At 36.9% G+C, this 22616-nt stretch overlaps 1 long non-coding RNA gene across 1 annotated transcript in view; it reads right to left on the reverse strand.

Annotated features, from left to right (window-relative positions):
• Positions 1–22616, reverse strand: part of LOC145525362 (uncharacterized) — a 273796-nt gene that overhangs the window by 110575 nt on the left and 140605 nt on the right. The window contains exon 3 of the long non-coding RNA XR_014068136.1: positions 7766–7818. This is a non-coding gene — a long non-coding RNA (uncharacterized LOC145525362). The remainder of the gene's footprint in view (positions 1–7765; positions 7819–22616) is intronic.

Consider the following 22616-nt stretch of genomic DNA (forward strand, 5'->3'; position numbering starts at 1 on the left):
TCATCACCACTATCAAGATCCTAGACCAGGACCGGTCAAGGTCAAGACTACATGAATCTCCTAAAGTTTTCCTCCATTTATCCAGGCTCGTTTCCCTCTAACTCATTTTTCATGTCAGCAGAGTGAGCTTTCTGAAATGCTCGCTGTTACTCCATCGATTATAAGCTTTTAAAGGCTTTCTATTACTCTTTGAAAAACAGTCAAAACTGTCAACAAAACTGACAGCACTATCAGAGCCTTTGGTCTTTCTATCTCACATCTTCATGGTCCTGCCAACTATTTTCTTCTGTTTCCCCCAAAATACAGACAATTCTCTATCCTCTGCCTCTGCTGGCAGCACTGTTGTTCACCCTCTCTGCCACTGAATCCTATTTCACCCTGCCTAGCCTATCTCCTAGCCATCTTTCCTCTCTTAAACAGTTTATGCTCTAGCCAGATTCTCTGGCTCACGTTGGGTGACATTGAAGCACTTTGTATTTCTTCTTTCTGATAATTTACTACTCCTTCAGATAAATTTTTTGTTCTTAAAAAATTGTTCCCTGATCTCACCACCACCCCCAACTCCACTCATTGATTTGTCAGTCTAAAACCTATTTTAGAAGTGAAAGTGAAAGTGTTAGTTGCTCAGACATGTCCAACTCTTTGTGACCCCATGGACTGTAGCCCGCCAAGCATCTCTGTCCATAGGATTATCTGGCAAGAAAACTGGAGTGGATAGCCATTCCCTTCACCAGGGGATCTTCCCGTCCCAGGGACTGAACCTGGGTCTCTCACATTGCAGGCAGATTCTTTACCTTCTGAGCCAGGAGGGATTTGTGATTTTTACTTCAGTGCCAAATATATGGAATAGGATCTGGCACAAAGGTGAAGAACAATAAATATCTGTTGTGCTGAGCATATCTGTCAGTCTCTCAGGTCTCTACAGAATGACAGTATACAACTGTAAAATGTCAGCCAGGAAAATGTAAAGGAGATTCATCAAGCAAATATACAATCTCAATACATGTCTGGAGGAACCAACTGTGTTTTTTACTTGATGAATTAAAGAGGAAGGAATTGCATCCCAGTATATGCTGTGAGGGGCTGTATCTGAGATGAGAGCACAGGTCCATTGGAACCCAGGAGAAAATTCCATCTCAGAGTCAGCTGATATTATAGAGTGATACAGAGGGTGGCATTAGCTGAACATACAAGAAATTAATGGATAAATCCTATTTTATTCTCAGAGCAGCAAGCAAAGCAGTGTTTCTGACCAGGAAAAAAGCAAATATCTTTTCTGTAAATTAACTTTTAAACAGAACAGAAGCTCTGCTTTTAGGTTTGGCATTGTTACCCCAGATTCATACACCAGCTCCATGCCTGAAAGCTGTCACGGCATCCTCTCACCCTAAATAGAACCTGACTATGGACTTAATTCCCCCCAAAGGACGGTTCCTCATTCACATTTCCTCCTATTTGAGTGCCATATCAGGAAACAGAGAGCAGAGGAATTCCAGAGCCACCTAAGAAAAGTCAATCTGGTTCTTCCACTTTCAATATAAATGGACAATTATGATCTTTAAACACAGGGACAGTTTGAAAAAGGAAGTCAAAAATAAACAGAGGACTTCCCTAGTGGCTCAGTGGTAAAGAATCCGCCTGCCAATGTAGGAGATACGGGTTTTGTCCCTGGTCTGGGAAGGTTCCACATTCTGCGGAGCAACCAAGCCCATGTGCCACAGCTGCTAAGACTGCCCAGGAGTCACAACTACTGGAGCCCATGCATCTAGAGTCCATGCTCTGCAATAAAGAAGCTGCCGCAATGAGAAGCTGGAGAACCACAACTAGAGAGTAGCCCCCTCGCTCCCACCATTTGCCACAACTAGAGAAAAGCCTACTAAACAACAAAGACCAAGCACAGCCAAAAATAAGCAAATCAAATTATTAAAAAATAAGTCTCAGAATAATGAAGGGAACAAAAGAAAATATTTTACAATTTTGTAGTGGATTTTATTACAGAGATAAAAGAAAAAACGCATATCAAGTAAGATTGAGATGTTAAAAAAAGGGATGAAAAGAGAACAAGAAAAACTTCCTAGAAATTAAAATACATAACTGTTAAAGAATAGAAAGTCTATGATGTAAATTGTAGGAAATGTCTCAAAATATATTACAAAAGACAAGATGAGAAACATAAGAGAAAAAAAAATAGAGGCTCAATCTTAAAGGTTCAATGTGAAAGTTGCTCTGTTGTGTCTGATTCTTTGCGACCCCATGGACTGTACAGTCCGTGGAATTCTCCAGGCCAGAATATAGGAGTGGGTAGCCATCCCTTTTTCCAAGGGATCTTCCCATCGAGAGATCAAACCCAGGTTTCCCACAATGCAGGCAGATTCCTTAGCAACTGAGCCATCAGGGAAGCCCAAGAATACTGGAGTGGGTAGCCTACCCCTTCTCCAGGGGATCGTCCTGACCTAGGAATTGAACCTGGGTCTCCAATGCAGGTGGATTATTTACCAGCTGAGCTACCAAGGAATCCTGGTTCAATACCAGGATTGAAAAGGTATTGAAAAGGTTCGATACCTAACAATAAATACATAAAAAAGAATTAGAAATTATAAAAATTCATATAAAAACATGAAATGTAGCATTAAAAGTGCACACTCAGAAAGTGACATATGTCTAAATTAATAAAATATCTAGACCTAGATAGAGCCTTGTGAAATTTTAGAATGTTAAGGGAAAAAGAGATTCTAAAAGTTTCCAAAGAAAGAAAATATACAACATACAAAGCAACAAAAAGAAAACTAGAGTAACCAGGTCATAATTAGCATAGTACAAATCAAATGTAAGGGGGGAAAAAAGAGGAACTTTGGATCCTCATTGGCGAAGACTAGATGGGGGACTTGAAAAATATGAAGGCATATACATGCACTTAAATGTCAAACTGCTTTAAATGAGTCATTTTGTGGGGAACATTAAGTAATTTTAGTTACAAATATCCTGTCAAGCTCTTTCTCAGTTCCCAAGAGTTTTTTTTCCACTCACCCATTTTCTACCTCATGTATTATCTGAAGATGACTGGAATTACTGTGGCTCTCACATCAGTAACCCTCTCCCACCGGGAAGAAGCTCTGGGTGTACTAATCCATGAAAACATGAGAAAGTCTATACCATGCCCCCTTCAACTTATGGAAATCCAGTTGGTTCAATGATAGATTCAGAGAGGAGCATGTAAAACTTCAGACACATAAAATTCAGGGGAAAATTCCCCAGAGATTTCTTATGAAAAGCAGCACTGCCCTCAGAGAGACACATAAAACAAGTGGTCACTCCCTTTCGCTGGTCAAAAGCCTACATAGATAGGAGGCCCAAGCGTCTATAGCCATCTAGCTAACCACCATGCGGATGAAGTCAACACAGAGAGCACAACTGGCAGCATCATGTTCGGTGAAAGAGACAAGAAAACACCTTGAAGCCCACCCTACCTGCAGTCCTTAAGTAGTGTGTGTCAATAAATCTCTTTATTATTTTAAGGCAATTTGAGTTGCTGCTGCTGCTGCTGCTAAGTCGCTTTAGTCATGTCCAACTCTGTGCGACCCCATAGACGGCAGCCCACCAGGCTCCTTCGTCCCTGGGATTCCCCAGGCAAGAATATTGGAGTGGGTTGCCATTTCCTTCTCCAGTGCATGAAAGAGAAAAGTGAAAGTGAAGTCGCTCAGTCGTGTCTGACTCTTCGAGACCCCATGGGCTGTAGCCTACCAGGCTCCTCTGTCCATGGGGTTTCCCAGGCAAGAGTACTTGAGTGCTCTCTAAATAGCAGCTGAGCTGCTGCACATTCTGTTGCAGAAGTGGGGGAAGGTCTCTGTTCTACATGCTATCCTGTGGATCCTCTGGTCTCTACTGAGCTGTTTCTTCCCCCAGGCCATGAGCCTTCCTGTGCTGGTGTCTGTTAAATCAGAGTCTGATCTGTCAGTCTTCAAGAGCCCTATACTGGAACTCTTACTCAAATTTCACAGTCTCTGTTGCACTCTCATTCTCTGCAGTCTACCTACTATTACTCCAGACTTTTTCAAAACAATTCGATTGTCTTGACACTTCTTTACCTGTCTTCCCAAAGTGTGTCAAAATTTCTTTACACCAAACCAGTTACATGGGGGACCCAGACAACTTGGAGTGATATTTCAGGTTCTTCCATCTACACACTTTTGTTACTGAGGCTACTCTACTGTTTCCATGCTAGGTGGAAAAAAATAGTGAGAAAATTCAATATGTAAAAAGTCAACACACAAAGATGCTATCAAGACTATTTCTCACCTCCTTTCTCCTCTCTCTTTCATTTGATTTTTGCTCTTGCCTAAGCTTCTAAAGCTCAAATGGATCTATACTTCTAAACGATGAGACTATAACTCTAAAATATATTATTTTCACTATGTGCGTGTGTGCTCAGTCATGGTAGACTCTTTTTGACCCATGGACAGTGGCCCACCAGACTCCTCTGTCAGTGGAATTTTCCAGGCAAGAATACCGAAGTGGGTTGCCATTTCCTACTCCAGGGTAAATTCCCAACCCAGGACTCAAACCCATGTCTCCTGAATTAGCAGGCAGATTCTTTATCACTGTGCTACCTGGGAAGCACTATTTTTCATTATAGTTTATCTTTAGACTTTAAGCTCTAATATATGTAAACCTTGTTCTGATTATGTAAATAAAAACTTCTGGAATTTAGGAAGTAATTTTTTTTTTTTCTTTTCAGCAAGTTTGGGCTTTCAAGATAATTTTCTTCATGTGGATTGAAGAAGTGTAATTTGAGACCCCTAAACTGAGCAAAAGATCACTATTTTCTAGATTGAATTACCCTCCCATTGAAGTGGATGCCACTGATTACCAAAGAATGGCAAGGTATTATCTAAGTAGAAATATATTAGTTAAATAACTCAAAAATATTACTATGTTGCATGAGCATCAGTTGTCTCATTAGCAACACTGGATGCTAAACAACAATCAGGAAACAATTTAATTTCTTAAAGGTTCAAATGATAAATTTTGTACCCAACAATTTGATAACCAATTGGAAGATAGAATAAAAAAATCCATATATTAAACATCAGAAAGTTATGAATCTTCCACCTTTTCATCAATGGTACTTGAAAATATATTTATCAAATTGCCACAGGAAATAAAAAAGAAAAAGAATCCAGGAAAATGCAACTTAAAAACAGGAAGGTAATATGGGGAATCTTCGGTAATATAAAAATTAAGGGATAGTAGATCAAATCTCTAGTTACTAAAGGTGGGAGGTTAGGAGGAGGAACAACTGGATAAAGTTAATCAAAAGGTACAAATAAGAACACTTAAACAGAGAATTTTAAAGGCAGCAAGAAGAAAAAATAAGAGACAAGGAAACCACTATAAGGCTATCAAAAGATTTTTCAGCAGAAAATTTGCAGGCCATAAAGGAGTGGCAAGATATATTTAAAATACTGAAAGCAAAAAAAACCCTATAACCTAGGATACTTTACCCTCAAAATTATCATTCATAACTAAAGGAAAGATACAGAGTTTCCCAGACAAGCACAAACTTAACAAGTGCATCACTACTAAAGTGACTTTACTAGAAAGGGTGTCTTTAACTGAAAAAGAAACAGCTATAACAAAAAATAAAAAGATGTAGGAAGGGAAAGATCCCACTGGTAAAGGCAAATATATAGTAAAGACAATGGATCAATCACTTAAATAAGCTAATATTAAGGTTAAAAGACAAGTGTAAAATCAACTATCACAACAATAAACAATTAAGGGTTAGACATGAGGATGCAAAGTACAAAATTAAAATCACAAAACAGGACTTCCCAGGTGGTCCAGTGGTTAAGAATCTACCACGTGCCAATGCAGTGAACACAGGTTCGAATCCCTGGTCCAGGAAGATTCCATGTAACTCAGAGCAATTAAGCCCATGCACAACAACTACTGAGTTTATGCACCACAACTACTCAGCTTGTGCACCACAGTGAAGACACAGTATGGTCAAAAATAAATAAATAAATAAAATTTTTTAGATGTATGGCAAAACACAAAACATTTAGGGAGTAATAAAAGTATAGATCTCTTAGAATGTGTTTGAACTTAAATTACTATAAGCTTAAAATAAGTAGATATAGATCAATATATATGAATTTCATGGTAACCACAAATTAAAAACCTATGATAGATATACAAAAATTAGAAGGGAACAAAAACATAATGCCAAAGAAAACCATCAAATCACAAGGGAAGAGACTTAAAAAATAAAAGAATAAAGAAAAACTACAAAACAACCAGTTCACAGTAATAAAATGGCAATAAGTTCACATCTGTCAATAATCACTTTAAGAGTCAATGGGCTAAATGTTCCATTCAATAGAAGTAGGATGGCTGATTAAATTAAAAAAAAAAAAAAAAAAAAGACCCATCTGATGTGCTACCTGTAAGACTCACATCAGAGCTAAAGACACATGCATACTGAAAATAAGGGGATGGAAAAGATACTCCATGCACATTGAAATAAAAAGAAACTGGGGTAGCAACACTCACAACTAACAAAGCAGACTTTGAAATAAATCAATAAAAAACAAAAAGGAAATTATATAATGATAACTGGGTCAATACAAAAAGATATGCCATTCGCAAACATATATGGATCTAATATAGGAGCATTCAAATACATAAAGAAATATTAACAGATATCAAGGGAGAAATTAAAACTGACAGTAATTAAAAAAAAAAACTTTATGGGACTTTAACACACCATTTACATCAATGGATAAAATATCCACATAGAAAATCAATAGGCAAACAGAAGCATTAGTTGCTGGACTTAGATATTTACAAGACATTCCATCCAAAAATTCCAGAATACACATTTATTTCAAGTGCACGTGGAAAATTCTCCAGCACAAATCACATGGTAAACCACAAAAACATTTCAACAAATTTAAGAAGACTGAAATTATATCAAGTATGTTTTCCAACCACAACAGTATAAAATCAGAAATCAATTACAGGATGAAAAATGGAAAAAATACAAACAAGTGCAAAAAAATAGGTAAATGAAAACATAAAGAGGAAAGAAGGAAATAATTCAAAACAAATGAAAATAAAAACACAACATTCCAAAATCTATGGGACACAGTAAAAGCTGGTCTAAGAGATCTAAACTAGAAGTTTATAACAATAAAGATCAACTGTAAGAAATAAGAAAAACTCATATTCCTTCCATATAAAGGAATTAGAAAAAGAAGAAGAAGCAAAGCCAAAGTCAGCAGAACGAAGGAAGTAATAAAGATCAGAGCAGAAATAAATAACAAAAAACAAATAAATAGAAAAGGTCAATGAAGCCAAGAGCTGGTTTTATTTTTTTGAAAAGCTAAAACTAATAAGCTTCTAGCCACGATAATCAAGAAAAAAAAAACAACAGAGATAACCCAAAGAAACAAAATTAAAAATAAGAGGAGAGGTTACCACAGATATCACAGAAATACAAACAACTATAATACTATGAAATTATACTCCAACACATTAGACAACCTAGAAGAAATGGATAAATTTACAGAAAAATAAAATCTTCCCAGAGGGAACTGGGAAGAAATAGACAATCTGAACAGACCAATGACTAACATTAAAATTACATCAGTTAATTAAATCATTTAAATTTTTAAAAATCCCCCCCCAAAACAAAAGTCCAGTCAGGCATAGACAGTTTCACAGGAGAATTCTACCAAACATTTAAGGGAGAGTTAATACTTACGCTTCACAAACTCTTGAAGAGGAGGGAATAATTTCAAATTCATTCTAGAAGGCCTGATAACAAAACCAGACAGAGACAATATCAAGAAAAAAAAGAAAACTTCAGGCAATATCTCTAATGGATATAGATGCAAAAATCCTTAACAAAATATTGACAAATTAAACTCAACAAAACATTAAAAAGGATCATTGTTGTTGTTGTTCAGTTGGTAAATTGTGTCAGACTATTTGTGACCCCATGAATTTCAGCATGCCAGGTTTCCCTGTCCAACTTATGTCCATTGAGACAGCGATGCCATGCAACCATCTTGTCCTCTGTTGCTCCCCCATCTCCTCTTGCCCTCAACCTTTCCCTGCATCAGGGTCTTTTCCAATTGGTCAGCTCTTCTCATCAGATGCCCAAAGTACTGGAGCTTCAGCTTCAGCATCACTTTTTTCAATAAATATTCAGGGTTAACTTCCTTTAGGATTGATAGGTTTGATCTCCTTCCTGTCCAAGGGACTCTCAAGAATCTTCTCCAGCACCACAATTCAAATCAGTTCTTCGGTGCTCAGCCTTCTTTATGGTTGTAAACTCTCACATTCATACAGAACTACTAGAAAAACCATAGTTTTGACTATATGTACATTTGTTGGCAAAGTAATGTCTCTATTTCTTAATCTGCTGTCTAGGTTCGCCATGGCTTTTCTTCCAAGGAACAGCTCCATTTAATTCTGTGGTTGTAATCACTGTCCATAGTGATTCAGAGCCTAAGGAATAAAATCTGTCACTGTTTCCATTGTTTCACCACCTATTTGTCATGAAGTAATGGGGCCAGATTCCATCATTTTCATTTTTTTGAGTGCTGAGTTTTAAGCCAGTTTTTTCACTCTCCTCTTTCACCTTCATCAAGAGGTTCTTTAGTTCTTCTTCCCTTTCTTCCATTAAAGTGGTATCATTTGGATATCTGAGATTATTGATCTTTCTCCTGTCAATCTTGATTCCAGCTTGTGAGTCAACAAGGCTGGCATATAATTTAAGTAAGCAGGGTGACAATACACAGCCTTGACATACTCCTTTTTCAATTTTGAACCAGTTCATTGTTCCATGTCCACTTATAAATATTGCTTCTTGACCTGCATACAGGTTTCTCAGGTGACAGGTAAGATGGTCTGGTATTCTCATCTCTTTAGGAATTTTCCACGGTTTGTTATGATCCATACAGTCAAAGGCTTTAGCATGGTCAATGAAGCAGATGTTTTTAAACAATTCCCTTGCTTTTTCTATGATCCAGTGGATGTTGGCAATTTGAACTCTGGTTCCTCTGCCTTTTCTAAATCCAGCTTGAACATCTGGAAGATCTTGGCTCATGTACTGTTGAAGCCTAGCTTGAAGGATTTTGAGCATAATCTTGCTACCATGTGAAATGAGTATAACTGAACGACAGTTTGAACATTCTTTGGCATTGCCTTTCTTTGGGATTGGAATGAAAACTGATCTTTTCCAGTCCCTGTGGCCACTGCTGAGTTTTCCAAATTTGCTGGCATATTGAGTGCAGCACTTTAACAGCACCATCTTTTAGGATTTGAAATAACTCAGCTGGAATTCTATTGCCTCCACTAGTTTTGTTCCTAGTAATGCTTCCCAAGGCCCACTTGACTTCACATTTCAGTATGTCTGGCTCTGTCTAGTTGAGTGACAACACCATTGTGGTTATCTGGGTCATAAAGACCTTTTTTGCGCATTTATGTATATTCTTGCCGCCTCTTCTTAATCTCTTGCAATTTCTCTCCTTTGCATGAAATGGCCCCTTGGTATCTCCAATTTTCTTAAAGAGATCTCTAATCTTTCTGATTCTATTGCTTTCCTCTATTTCTTTGCATTGTTCACTTAAGAAGGACTTTTTATCTCTCCTTGCTATTCTCTGGAACTCTGCATTCAGTTGGGTTTATTTTTCCCTTTCTCCTTTGCCTTTCAATTCTCTTCTTTTCACAGCTATTTGTAAGGCCTCCTCAGACAACCACTTTGCCTTCTTGCATTTCTTTTTCTTGGGGATGGTTTTGGTCACCACCTCCCATTCAACATTATGAACCTTTGTCCATAGTTCTTCAGGCACTCTGTCTACCAGACCTAGTCCCTTGAATCTATACAATAACAAAGTGGAATTTATCCCAGGGATACAAGAATTGTTCAATATCCGAAACTCAACAAAATAAAGAATAAAAATAAAATTATCGTGTCAATAGATACAGAAAAAGTATTTGAGAAAATTCAACATTCATCCATGATAAAAAACTCTTAACAAATTTGATATAGAGGGAACATATCTCAACATAATGAAAGACATGACAGGTTTATGACAAACTCACAGCTAATGTCATACTCAATGTTCAAAAACTATAAACTTTTCCTTTAGGATCAGGAACAAGACAGACAGGCTCACTCTGACCAATTTTATTCAACACTGTATTGGAAGTCCTAATCACAGCAATCAGGCAAGTAAATAAAACAAAAGGCATCCATATTAGAAAGGAAAAAGTAAAACTGTCACTATCTGCCAATGAAATGACACTATATACAGGAGACCCTAAAGTTTACACCAAAAAGTTATTACAAAAAATGAATTCATTCAAGTTGTAGAATACAAGATTCATACACAGAAATCTATTTCATCTCTATACACTAATAATGAATTATCAGAAATAGTGAGGAAGAAAGTAAGCCTGTTCAAAATCACTTTTAAGAAAATAAAATACCCACTAATAAATCTAATCCAGGAGGTCAAAAGACTTATCGTCTGACAAATATAAGCTACCAATGAAGGAAATTGAAGACAAAACATAAACGGAAAGATATCCCAGGTTCATGGATTAGAAGAATTAATACAACTGAAACATTCATACCACTCATAAAAAATCTACAGATTTAATGCAATGCCTATCGAAATAACCATGACATTTTTTACAGAACTAGAACAATTAATACTAATTGTTCGGAACCACAAAGGCTTCAAATAGCCAAAGCAATCTTGAGGGGAAAACATACACACACACAACTGGAGGTATCACACACCCTGATTTCAGACTATACTCAAAACTACACTAATCAAAACAGTAAGGTACTGGTACAAAAACAGACACATAGATCAAAAACAAAACAAAGAGCCTTGAAATAAACTCATACACATACTGTGAATTAATCTATGACACAAATGCCAAGAATATACAAAGGGGAAAAGACAGTCTCTCCAATAATTGGTGCAAAGAAAACTGGACAGCTATATGTAAAAGAATTTCTTAAAGAGATGAGAATACCTCTATGCAAGTCAAGAAGCAACAATTAGAACCAGACATGGAACAACAGAATGGTTCAAAATTGGAAAAGGAGTACATCAAAGCTATATATTGTCACTCTGCTTATTTAACATGTATGCAGAGTACATCATGTGAAATGCCAGGCTGGATGAAGCACAAGCTGAAGTCAAGATGGCCAGGAGAAATATCAATAACCTCAAATATGCTGCTGCTGCTGCTGATGCTAAGTCGCTTCAGTCGTGTCCGACTCTATGCGACCTCATAGATGGCAGCCCACCAGGCTCCTCCATCCCTGGGATTCTCCAGGCAAGAATACTGGAGTGGGTTGCCATTTCCTTCTCCAATGCATGCATCATGCTAAGTCGCTTCAGTCATATCCAACTCTATGCGACCCTATGGACAGCAGCCCACCAGACTACTCTGTCCACAGGATTCTCTAGGCAAGAATACTGGAGTGGGTTGCAATTTCCTTCTCCAAATATGCCGATAACACCACCCTTATGGCATAAAGTGAAGAGGAACAAAAGAGCCTCTTGATGTGGGTGAAAAAGGAGAGTGAAAAAACTAGCTTAAAACTCAGCATTCAGAACACTAAGATCATGACATCCCGTCCCAACACTTCACGGCAAATAGATGAGGAAACAATGAAAACAGAGATAGACTTTATTTTCTTGGGCTTCAAAATCACTGCCGATGATGACTACAGCCATAAAATTAAAAGATGCTTGCTCCTTGGAAGAAAAGTTATGACAAACCTAGATAGCACATTAAAAAGCAGAGACATTACTTTGCCAACAATGTCGATATAATCAAAGCTATGGTTTCTCCAGTAGTTGTGTAAGGATGTGAGAGTTGGACCATAAAGAAGGCTGAGCCTGAAGAATTGATGTTTTCAAACTATGGTGTTGGAGAAGACTCTTGAGAATCTCTTGGACTGCAAGGAGATCAAACCAGTCAATCCTAAAGGAAATCAAGCCTGAATTTTCATTGGATGGGTTGATGCTGAATCTCCAATACTTTGGCTACTGATATGAAGAGCTGACTCATTGGAAAAGACCCTGATGTTGGGAAAGATAGAAGGAAGGAGAAGGGGATGGCAGAGAATTAGATGGTTGGATGCCATCATCAACTCAATGGATATGAGTTTGAGCAAGTTATGGGAGATGGTGAAGCTAGGGAAGCCTGGAGAGCTGCAGTCCATGGGGTCACAAAGAGTCTGACACAACTGAGCAACTGAACAGCAAATATGTAAAATAATGAAATGAGAACATTTTTTCACACTATATCTCAAAATAAACTCAAAGCCTGTTAAAAACATAAATGTAAAACTAGAAACTGTAAAATGCCTATAAGAGGACATAGGGAGAACACTCGCTGATACAGGTCTTAGCAATATTTTTTTTTGGACCTGTTTCCTCAGGCAAGGAAAACAAAACCAAAAACTAAACAAATGGGACACATCAAACTTAAAAGCTTTTGCAGTATGAGAGAAATCATCAACAAAACAAAAAGGTAACCTATTGAATAGTAGAAATTTTGCATTTACAACAACATGGATGGAACTGGAGTATATTATGTCCAATAAAGCATATGTAGTATATTTTCACTTAAATATGGAACCTGTAAAAATAAAACTAATGAACATATATAACAAAACAGAAACAGATTCACAAACACAGAGAATAAACTAGTGGTTACCATAGGAGAGAGGGTTGACAGAAGATGAAAGTTAGGGAAAAGGGATTAGAGTTACAAACTACTGGGCATGAAATAAATAAGATGTAACACTGTAATATACCATATAGGGATATAGTCAGTATTTTATAAGGACTTTAGATGAAGCATAATCTATAAAATGACTCTGTGACCCCATGGACTATACAGTCTATGGAATTCTCCAGGCCAGAATACTGGAGTGGGTAGCTGTTCCCTTCTCCAGGGGATCTTCCCAACCCAGGGATCAAACCCAGGTCTCCCACATTGGAGGCAGATTCTTTACCAGCTAAGCCACCAGGGAAGCCCAAGAATACTGTAGTGGGTAGCCTGTCACTTCTCCAGCAGATCTTCACAACCCAGGAATTAAACCAGGGTCTCCTGCATTGAAGGCAGATTCTTTACCAACTGAGCTACTAGGGAAGCCTGAAGTATAATCTATAAAAATATCAAATCACTATACTGTACACCTGAAAACTATATAGTGTAATGGAAATATACTTCAATTTTTAAAAATTTCAGATATCTATTTCCTATTCATTAGTCCTATATCTAATCTGCTTCTTAATGCTTCAATTTAATTTCTTTCAATTTTTTAACTGTAATTTTCATTTTAAAATTCCATTTTTATTGATGCTTACTTTTATGATTTCATCCTTTATTAACTATTTCACGTATAGGCTGTCTATATCCTGATTTCAACAGATCCAGTATCTGATGTCTTTGTGAACCTGAATCTGTTCATTGTTTCTGCTGACTCTCATTCATGGTGGCTTGTCTCCCCCTGTGCCTGATGCTTTTTGTGAGTTCTCTGAGCTTAAAAATCTGTGGGAATCTTGAAAGTCTTCAGTAGGATGTTTCTATTTCTTCTCCTTATAGCCGGAGAGGGTGGATACCACAAACTTGGCAAAATTTCTGTTGCCCTCTGAAGCGGACATGGTAGTACCAGGCTCGTATACACCACCACAGTGGGCTCAAAGCACTCATCTGAATGCCAGCGGTTCTTTGAACATCTGCCTGAAAGTATCCCTGCCTTCCATCTCCTAGGGCATACTTTTTGAGCTTTGGATCTGTACACTTTGGTTTGTTTATTTGTTTTGGAAGATAATGGTAGAAGATGGTCCTTGAGGGGACAAAAAAAAAAAGGTATGATTTATGCAAAATCTAGTTGTTCTATAGCAAAAGATTGCTCCAGAGTTTCTAGTCTATCATACCGCCACAAGCAAATATTTATTCAACTCAATCCTTAAATTATGTTCTGCTTTTCATGTCCTAGAAGTACTGTGCCTTGTACACACCGTATCGTCCTTCTGGATGGAGTTCTGCCCCTTCTCCTTACCACCACCAACTCAAAACCAGAAACAAGAAGTAAGATTTTATATCATCAGGTAAGATCATTAACAACCTAATATGTAGTACTGTATAACCTCACCTCTCTCTTTCAGCTTGAACTATGTCCTTTTTACCTGGCTTTCTATATCCACAAATAACCCTATTCTTTCTATTGCAAATCAAATAGCTTCTCTTTTTCCAACCACATACAGCAGTCTACATCTTTCTGACAACAAAGTTCCATATGTGCATGATGTTATACTAAGACAATTTTCCCCCCAAAAGAGATTTTCTCATTCCTCCTTTTTCCCTTTCTTCTTCCTCTTAATCTGCAGATAATGTATGTGTAGTCACACATGAGAGGCAAGTGACTATTATATTTTACTGAGTGGCAAAAAATAATTCTTAGTTTTAAAAGTCGATCATAGAGGAAATCAGTCGAAGATTATCCTTAAGATCACTTTCATCTTTAAATGGCTATGATTTATGAATGGAAACTTCCCTGAGGTTAAGAGGCAAATCACTTCATATATTTGTCATTAAAAAGAAAAATAACTATCTCGTAGACTTTGAATTTCTTTTTATAACTGTATTAACCAAATAATATATGATGAAGGAATAAATAGAACCAAACAAATCTGAAGAAGAGATTCCAGCACCATCTGGGAAACCAAGCAGGTGCTCGTCATCTCATGTAGTGGAAGAAAGAAACAGATTACATGTCAAAGGTTCAGGGATTTACAAAGTACAAGTTTTAAGCTTACATCAAGTACCTTTTCTATTACTTCCTCTTCAAACACTAATAATTTGGGCATATAGTGATAATAGGAAGGCATCAATAAGATTCAGCAGCTCTAAGACAAATGGTTTTATGTCACAGGGCGTGAGAGAGGAGAGATTAGTCACAAGAGTTACAGGGTTCAGCCTATACATAACTTCCAGGATAAGTCATCGTATGTGCCTTCATTTCTTTTGTGTGTGCAATAATTTGAGGTTGCAAAGCATTTGCACCAAAATTGCTTCACTGGATAAATGCAAGTTAGTGGTTTTTGTCTTTCTTCACTCTTTGTGTGATAGTATGAACTCTGAGACTTTCACTTGAACCTGAATTTAGGGTGTGTGTGTATGTGCGTCGGTGTGTGTGTGTTGCTCAGTCGCTTCAGTTATGTGTGTGTGTGTGTGTGTGTGTGTGTGTTTGTGTGTGTGTGTGTCGCTCAGTTGCTTCAGTTATGTCCGAGTCTTTGCGACCCTATGGACTGCAGCCTGCCAGGCTCCTTTGTCCATGAGATTTCTCAGGCAAGAATACCAGAATGGGTTGCCATGCCTTTCTCCAGGGGATCTTCCTGACCCAGGGATCGAACCTGCTTCTCCTACAGGCAGATTCTTTACCCACTGAGCCACCTGGGAAGCCCTGATCTTAGCTAATACATATCAAGCTAATTTTTGTGAGTTATAACTAAATACACTAGGAAGTCAGGCTACTGAAAATAATTGCATTACAAAAGGAAATGTTGTTGTAATACCGCTATTGACTCATAACTCACTATTTCTCAGACTTTCATGCTTGACATCTTAAGTTTTGTTGTACCTTCACACAGTGTATACTATCACTTACTTAGCCTTTTTCTTTGTAAGACATAACTCTTTTTAACATATTCTTCTATTTCTCATGAAATTAAGACTTGGATGTATTAACATTTTTCTAATGGCATACAATAAGTAAGTAGTAATTAAAAGTAAAAAAAGAAGATTGCTCATATGCCTGCTCCTAATATTTTCACATTCTACCACTTGTATGTTGATCTTACGTTGGAAAATGCTATTTTAACTATGTTTATGTTGTAGCTATGTTTGTATGTTTGTAACTATGGTTTTGTATGTTTTTATACATTTTCAATACTCTATTTTCCCTTAAAAAATTTATGTGTTTATCACTTATTAAAAAGAGGCCATGAATGAACATAAAAATATAGTAAAAGAAAAGGATCAAAAACATTTTGTGTACCCAAGTACCACAGTGGTAAAGAATCTGCCTGCCAACGCAGGAGATGCAGGAGATGTGGGTTCAACCCCTGGGTCAGGGAAGATCCCCTGGAAGAGGAAGTGGTAACCAACTTCACTATTCTTGCCTGGAGAATCCCATGAACTGAAAAATCTGGCTGGCTACAGCCTAGAGTCACAAACAGTTGGACATGAACAAGCAACTGAGAACACAGCATACATATAGTTACATAGAAATATCTGTCCAAGATTTATGAAATATACAATAAAATAAGAAAAATGAAATAACAATACTTTTTTTTCATGAGGCTTACATTGACTGTACGATGCTATACAACTTTCAGACTGATAAAGTATGTGTCCCTTCCATATTACATTTAGAATGCATCTATTCACATATTTTGCAATGAAGATACAGTTTCAAATTCAGTGCATTCTTAAAGAAAAATGGAACCAAGTTCCATTAATGGATAAATCAAAAGATAAAAGACCACAATACAAACATCTATGACATGAAAAATTTTGAGAGTCTTCTTTATCGACCACAATATTTTGCTAACAAAACTGAGTAAATTTCATAAATTCGTTGTGTTTCGAAAACATATAAACATACCAGGAAGAAAAACTATGTCTACAGATTATAGATTGTCCTAATATTATAGCAGCCAGATTATTTAATGTTTTAAGCAAAGAATACCTATGAATGTTTCAAAAGATAAGCAAAAAAAGAATCCTAAAATCATCAATTATAGGAAATAGCTATTTAAAAATGTACTTTAAAAATTATACTTAAAAGAGTTGTATCAATTGTATTTAAGCAGTACAAACATACAGCAATGAGATTAATGTATTATAAGATAACATGTTATATTGTTTCACAATTGGCTGGACTTTCCTACAATAAAATCTTTCAATGAAATTTTCAAATAATAAAATAAAAATTGCTTAATCCAATTTGATTATTTAAATTAAAACGTATGTTATATTTCATCACGCCAAAATTAGAATAATATTACTATTATCTTTCAAAAGAAACTAAACTACAGAGAAATAATGAAGATAAAATACTTGCAACAAAAAAGGAGGAATGAAAGATGTCAAAAAGTAATTTTACAAATCATAAAATATTACACTGGAAAATTAGCCCAATCTCAGATATTATATATAGTTTAAAAATAAAAACCCTCTTATGTGGAAATACAACTAATGGTGTTAGTAATTTTAGTAATTATATCTTGTTCATTTTTGTAGGCAATTGGATCTTAATTTTTTTTTTTTTTTTTTTTTTAATGAAGAAAGGCTATTGATACTTCAGGTTTCCAGTCTGGTAATTTAAGGAGGTTAGAAGTCCCCACTCCATGTTAACAAAAAATAAAAAGTTGAACAAATTGAAAAAAAAAAACAAAAACAAAAAAACCTCTTCTTAGACACATCAGAGAAGTGAGGTCGCAAGCCCAAAGGCTGCCTCGAAAATTAGACAAGTAGATACTGAGAACCAGAACTTAGAAAAGCAGAAACCTACTAGCAGAAACCTCCATGGGAACCAATCCAGGGTATGAAAATCTAACTTGTAACTGACAAATTGCTAGAGATTCAGTGTAGACAATTCTGCAAGTTAAAAACTCCAAGGCGACACAGTCATAGAACTCACACACTTGGGAGTGTTACCTCTAGGAAGCTCTACTAGGTTTTCAGTGAATATTAAAGAAAAATCCCCTTATTCTTCTAGCAGGAGGAGGGGGATATTAACCATTTTGAAATATACAATAGCATTCTGCTCTTCTTAACATGGCCTGACCTTAAGAGAAACTATTTTACCAAAAAATAACCCAATGGGTTTTACAAAATCCACCCTACCCAGGGAAAGGGAAATACCCAACTCCAGCCTACTCTAGCCATCTTGTTCTACCTACAGGGGCAATAATCAACTGAGAGGCACTGGTGAAATTCACAGCCCAGGGATACCGGCTCAACAAAAGACTGAGACTTAATCTTGGTACTATAGCTGATGCAGCCACCCCCTTACTACCACATAACTAAAGATCTATTACCATAGTCCTTTTAACCTAGCATATCATGTTCACATGTCAACAGAAAATTACAAAGCATACTAAAAGGCAAAAAAAGCATAAAGAAAGTGAGTAAACATCAGAATCACAGTCAGAACAACAGAAGTACTGCCTTTAAACTACGATTAATATGGTAAAGGCTTTAATGAGAAAAGTAGACAAACTGCAAGAGTAGACAAGGCAGATAATATAAGCAGAGAGTTAGGTAGAAGTTTGGCATGAGTAATGAGAGATGGCCTAGCTGAAAAGGATGCAAGCTGATCTTTAAACCCCAACCCAGATACACCCAGGTGAGTGAGCACACAGCTATGCTATGAAAATAACCACAGAGACTTTTCCAACTCCTGCATATGCCCCCTAGGCACACAGTGGATACAGAGGAAACACAGGGGCTTCTTTGACTCCAACACATGTGCCCTTAATGCACAGCTATGACTTCAAGTAACCTTAGGCAGCTAGGAGCCCATTAAGGGTTCATAAATATTCTATACATACATATACCTGATTATAACAGACTGAGTTACAGGAAAGACATGCAGTAGAGCCTGTTGTCAATCAAAACTCTCAGTCCATGCCCATCCAAGTGAATATGTGAAAGCCCTATTTTGCATGTGCTCAGATACCTCCTTCCGGCCTGGCCTTGAGCATACCCGCTTCTGCATTTTGCACAGGGCAGAACCAAGAGGAGGATACAAGGAAAAGGGAAAGTCAAGAGGAAACGTGGCCACACATTCGGGGCCAGTCTGCTCCCAAGTTTCAGGAGTGTACTATCCTCTGTCTGTTCAATAAAAGATCTGTCTGCTTGAGCTGTAACTGAGCTGTAACCAGTCTTTTCTTTTCTTTTTTTAAGGAGTCATTATATATATTTAATTTTTTTTATTTTAAATTAGTTTATATATTTTTAAACTTTACAATATTGTATTGGTTTTGCCATACATTGACATGAATCCACCATGGGTGTACATGTGTTCCCCTTCCAGAACCCCCCTCCTACATCCCTCCCCATTCCATCCCTCCAGGTCATCCCGGTGCACCAGCCCCGAGCACCCTGTATCATGCATCAAAACTGGAGTGGCGATTTGTTTCACATATTATAATTTACATGCTTCAATGCCATTCTTCCATATCAACCCACCCTCACCGTCTCCCATAGAGTCCATAATACTGTTCTACACATCTGTGTCTCTTTTGCTGTCTCGCATACAGGGTTATCTTTACCAATTTACTAAATTCCATATATATGTGTTAGTATACTATATTGGTGTTTTTCTTTCTGGCTTACTTCACTCTGTATAATGGGCTCCAGTTTCATCTACCTCATTAGAACTGATTCGAATGTATTCTTTTTAATGGTGAGTAGTATTCCATGTGTACATGTACCACAGCTTCCTTATCCATTCATCTGCTAATGGACATCTAGATTGCTTCCATGTCCTTGCTATTATAAATAGTGCTGCGATGAACACTGGGGTACACGTGTCTCTTTCAATTCTGGTTTCCTTGGTGTGTATGCCCAGCAGTGGGATTGCTGGGTCATATGGCAGTTCTATTTCCAGTTTCTTGAGGAATCTCCACACTGTTCTCCATAGTGGCTGTACTAGTTTGCATTCCCACCAACAGTGGAAGAGGGTTCCCTTTTCTCCACACCCTCTCCAGCATTTATTGCTTGTAGACTTTTGGATAGCAGCCATTCTGATGGGCGTGAAATGGTACCTCATTGTGGTTTTGATTTGCATTTCTCTGATAATGAGTGATGTTGAGCATCTTTTCATGTGTTTGTTAGCCATCTGTATGTCTTCTTTGGAGAAATGTCTGTTTAGTTCTTTGGCCCACTTTTTGATTGGGTCGTTTATTTTTCTGGATTTGAGCTGCAGGAGTTGCTTGTATATTTTTGAGATTAATTCTTTGTCCGTTGCTTTGTTTGCTATTATTTTCTCCCATTCTGAAGGCTGTCTTTTCACCTTGCTTATAGTTTCCTTTGTTGTGCAGAAGCTTTTAATTTTAATTAGGTCCCATTTGTTTATTTTTGCCTTTATTTCCAATATTCTGGGAGGTGGGTCATAGAGGATCCTGCTGTGGTTTATGTCGGAGAGTGTTTTGCCTATGTTTTCCTCTAGGAGTTTTATAATTTCTGGTCTTAAACGAGACAGGAATTGAGAAACCCTGCCTAAGCTGCAATTAGTCTGTTGTTCCAAATCTTTGTTACCTCGAGAAAAGAAATGAGGGAGAGAAAATAAACCAACCTAACACCAGGAAAGAATAAAAAGGAAATCTGAGATACAAAAATGTGTATGAGAAATGAGAATGCCTTTGATGGGCACAGAAGTAGACTGGACATGGCTGAAGAAAGGATCTATGAGCATAAAAATATGATGATAAAAAAACATCCCAAGCTATTTTTTAATTAGGAAAAAAAAAACTAAATAAAATGTACAGAATATACATGAATTGTGGGAAAATGGCAAGAGATATAACATACGATTTACGTTAATATCAGGAGAAGAAAGGAAAAGAAGAAATAGTCAAAGAAATAATGATTGAGAATTTCCCCAAATCAATGTCAGATACAACACCTCTTTTGGAGGAAGCTCAGTGCAGCAAGCAGGACAATACAAAAACAAAAAAAAGAAAAATTAGTCCTAGGCATATCATATTCAAACTGTTAGGTATTTAGAATAGGAAACAGGAGTTCAAAATGGCAGTGGCTAAAAGACAAGGGAAAAGCCTGCGAAAATAGAACAAAGGAAGGTCTGAGGACTGGAGTGAGGACCTCAGGTGGAACAAACAGCACTCCTGGCTAGACCAGTTTACATAGGGCAGGCCCATGGGGGAGGAAAAAGCATATAAAAAGAGGAGCCAAAGGGCCAGGTCTCTCTCTCTCTCTCTCTCTCCTGCACGCTCACATGCTCCCCCACTCTCTTCTCTTCGCATCTTTGGGTCGGCATGCCCTCAAGCCTCGAGGATGGATTTTCCTGCTATTTTCTAAATAAAATAGAGGTGTAACACAGAGCTGTAACACTGATCTGTCTAAGAGCTACAACATGGTCTGTTCTAGACCTGAGAGCTACAACATGGTCTGTCCAAGACCCAAGAGCTGTGAAGCACCAAGGGCTTTAATGCCCATCACTTCAAATCTTTGTTGTGACGAGACAGAACTGAGGAGAATATACTCGCCTGACAAAACTATACATATTCGAAGATAAAGAAAAAAATCCTGAAAGAAGCCAAAGAGGAAATAAATTTTTAGCTATAGAAGAGCAAAGGTAAATTACATCTGACTTCTCAGAAACTACGCAAGCAAAGTAAGTAAACTGAAATATTGTAAGTGTTAAGAGAGGGAAAAAAACCTCAACCTAGAATTGTGTGCCCTCTGAAATTGTCCTTCAAAAGTGAAGGAGACTTTCTCAAACAAAAATTGAAGGAATTTGTTGTTAGTAAACCTGTTTTAGAAGAAATGTTAAATGAAGTTCTTCAGCAAGATCTACATAAAGAAAAAAAGAGCAGGAAGAAAATATAAGTAAAACAAAAACTTTTACTTTTCTTATTCTTAATTAAAAAGCAACAGTTCCTTCAAAATTATAATTGAAACAATTATGTATGCTTATGTATAAATATGCATATGAATGCTTATGTATAAGTGAAATAAATGACAGTAATGATACTAGAAACAGGAGAGAAAAGTTAGTAACTGTTGTCACTATATGGTGTTTGCACTACCCATGAAACAGTGCAGCATTATTTGAAAATGGACTTGGATTAGTTGTAAGTATATATTCCAAATACTTGAACAATCACTAAAAAAGTAAAAATATATAAAATTAAAGAAAGAAAGTAAAACTGGTATGCTAAGGAGAGAAATCACACTCATATAAAATGCTCATTTAAAACCATAAAAGTCAGAAAAGTTGTAAAGGATAGCAACTGGAACAAAGAACAGAGGCAACAAAGAGAAAACAGTAACAAATAGGACAGATATTAATCCAATTATATCAATAAATACTTTACACATAAACAACCTAAAGCACCAACTTAAAAAAGAGATTGTCAAAGAGGATTCCCTCCCTCAAAAAAAGGAAAGACCTAACTGTAAATTGCCTGGAAGAAACACACTTTAAAAGTAATGGAATGAAGAAAGATATACCACATGAACACTAATTCAAATAAAGCAGAAGCAGGTATATTAATTTCAGATAGAGCAGTCTTCAGAGTAATGAAAGTTATCAGGGATAAAGAGAAACTACATAGTGATAAAAATGTCAATATTAAAAGAATACAATAACCCTTAATAAGTATGTGCCACTACACACCTATTAGAATGGTCAAAATCCAAAACACTGATGCCAAATACTGGTGAGTATATGAAACAACATGAACTCTCATTTGCTGTTGGTTTAAATGCAAAATGGTGCAACTACTTTGGAAAACAATCTGGAAGTTTCTTAT

This window comes from Giraffa tippelskirchi, chromosome 11, assembly GCF_054371585.1.
Source record: "Giraffa tippelskirchi isolate mGirTip1 chromosome 11, T2T-mGirTip1v1.2.pri, whole genome shotgun sequence".
Taxonomy (NCBI): Eukaryota; Metazoa; Chordata; class Mammalia; order Artiodactyla; family Giraffidae; genus Giraffa; species Giraffa tippelskirchi.